This window comes from Mus pahari, chromosome 2, assembly GCF_900095145.1.
Source record: "Mus pahari chromosome 2, PAHARI_EIJ_v1.1, whole genome shotgun sequence".
Taxonomy (NCBI): domain Eukaryota; kingdom Metazoa; phylum Chordata; class Mammalia; order Rodentia; family Muridae; genus Mus; species Mus pahari.
The window spans coordinates 103,405,232-103,407,488 of NC_034591.1; the positions used below are offsets into that span (position 1 = coordinate 103,405,232).

At 42.0% G+C, this 2,257-nt stretch overlaps 1 protein-coding gene across 3 annotated transcripts in view; it reads left to right on the forward strand.

Moving 5' to 3' along the window:
- Tia1 (TIA1 cytotoxic granule associated RNA binding protein) overlaps positions 1-2,257 on the forward strand; it is a 27,579-nt gene that overhangs the window by 6,649 nt on the left and 18,673 nt on the right. The window lies entirely within an intron of this gene.

A 2,257-nucleotide genomic window follows, 5' to 3' on the forward strand; every position in this document is an offset into this window, starting at 1 on the left:
TGTGTGTGTGTGTGTGTGTGTGTTTCAGTCCCTTTTTCTGTCTCCTTCCATCTTTCCTTTTTAACTAAAGTGTCTTAGTTCAAAATGGTGACACATCTCAAATATTGTATAAGAACAAGAACATTCTCTTATGTAACCATAATATGCTTTCACCTTGAGGTTATATCCATACACTGATGTGTATGCATGTGCATGTTGTATGTATTGGTAACACTCAAAAGCAGGGGTTCTAGTAGTGCCTTTCCCAGTTTGGTTAGATCTTCAGCTCCAGATACAGTGTTATGTAATATATTAATTTACCCAAGTGTGTGTGTGTGTGTGTTTGTGTGTGTGTGTGTGTGTAAATAGGTAGATGGATGGATGATGGTGGGGTTCCTCTTCCATAAAAGTTCAGGCCCCAGAAGCCTTGGACCCTTGTATGATTGTGTTGGGAGATTGTAGACCCTTTAAGATGTGAGTCCTTTATGTGTGTGTAACTCCAGCATTTCAGAGGTAGAAGTAGGAAGATTAGGAGTTCCAGACTAGTCTGAACTATCTAGCAAAATCTCCTTTCAAAAAATCAAAACAAAAGAGAAGTGAGTCCTAGTTAAAGGCTGTAAAGTCATAAGAGCACTATCATGGGAAAAGATTAGTAGACTTAGTTGTTACCAGCAAAACCAACCCAGGTTCAACATGTTATACAGTCTCAAAAATGCTAGGGTCATATTTAAACTTCCACCACTTGGAAGCAGAGGCAGACAGATCTCCTGTGAGTTTGAGGACAGCTTGAGTTCCAGGACAGCTAGGGTTATAAAGAGAGACCCTGTCTAACACACACACACACACACACACACACACACACACACACACACACACACAGCTTTCTGCAGGAATAGTGTGGAACTTTGCTTAGAAAATATTTTGGAAAGAGACAACTTTTAGCCCATATTCAGAATCAAATGATAGTCTGCCTCATCCCATCCCTGGTAGTACTCCACATCTTCCATGGGGTCAGGCACCTCAGCACTGCTCCTGTTGTTGCTTATGGGCTTCCCATTGTTACTGCTGCCAGATGTATTTTCTTCAGGCTTTGTTTCTTTTGTTCTTCTGTTTCAGGGTCTCACTGAGCAGCCCATCCTGCCCTTTTCTCACTGGTCTCTTGCCTCAGCCTCATTAGTGCTAGGATTGCAGATCAGTGCTGTTACACCTGGCTTAAGGAAACAGTTCTCAGTAAAAATAAGACAAGATATAAGCTATAAATTATTTCATTAAAGGCCAGATAAGGTAGGGCATGCCTGTAAGCTAGCACACAGAAGACTGAGGCAGGAGAGTTAATGGCAGCTTGAGAACACCATGGTCCACATTATCATAATCCTATCTTAAGAAATAAACACAGAAAAGCCCTTTTAAAGTATAAAGGATTTCCTTTTCCCTCCAGCACAGGAACGATCTGCAGATTGCACATTTGTTTGTACTTTCTCTTGAGAGCTAGTATTTGTTCAGCTAATAGACTTGAAACAGCAAACAGCATTGTTTATAAAAATTTGAGGGCAACTTTAGCAACTAAATTTATTGAGATAATTGGCTCAGTGCCTATGCTATTTGCATAAGGAAGATTTGCCCTTTGATTTCATTGCTCTCCCTGTCACCACCTTTGAGACAGTGTTTCCTTATGTGTTCCATCCTGGCTTTGAACGCCCCAGCCTCACAAGGGCTGAGATTACAGGCATGTGCCAATTCATCTGGCTGCCTGCCTCCTCCTCTCCCTTACTCTTTTTTCTTCCTCTCTTCCTCCCTCTCTGAAGCAAGATTTTGTGTATCCCAGACTGACCTCAAATTGTGTAGACATGAATTTCAGATCTTTTGGCAAAGAGTGGCCCCTTGGTCCCTAAGCCTTAGTACTTCACCTTTCCTGAACTCCTGCTCAGAAGGCTTGGGAAGCGCTTCGCTTTCCCCGTAGGTCTCACGTTTGGAGTAGTCGGCGCCAGCATGACCAGATCGCCATCAGATATATGGTCTCCTTCCAAGTCCATCTTTTCTACCCACTCCTTACTCCACCCACTCCTTAGTGTTGTTTCTCAGTGCTTCTCCCTTGCCTTCTTCCTCCATCATCTTCATGGTCTCAGTGGCTCTGTCCTGAACACTAGGAAAAAAGAAACCATTTTTACGTTTTGTGGACACGTAGAGAGGTACTGGTTTTATCTTGAAAGAGTCAAAGATATGTCTTTGGCTGCTCCCAAAATTTGTTTTTCTTTCTTTCTTTCTTTTTTTTTTTTTT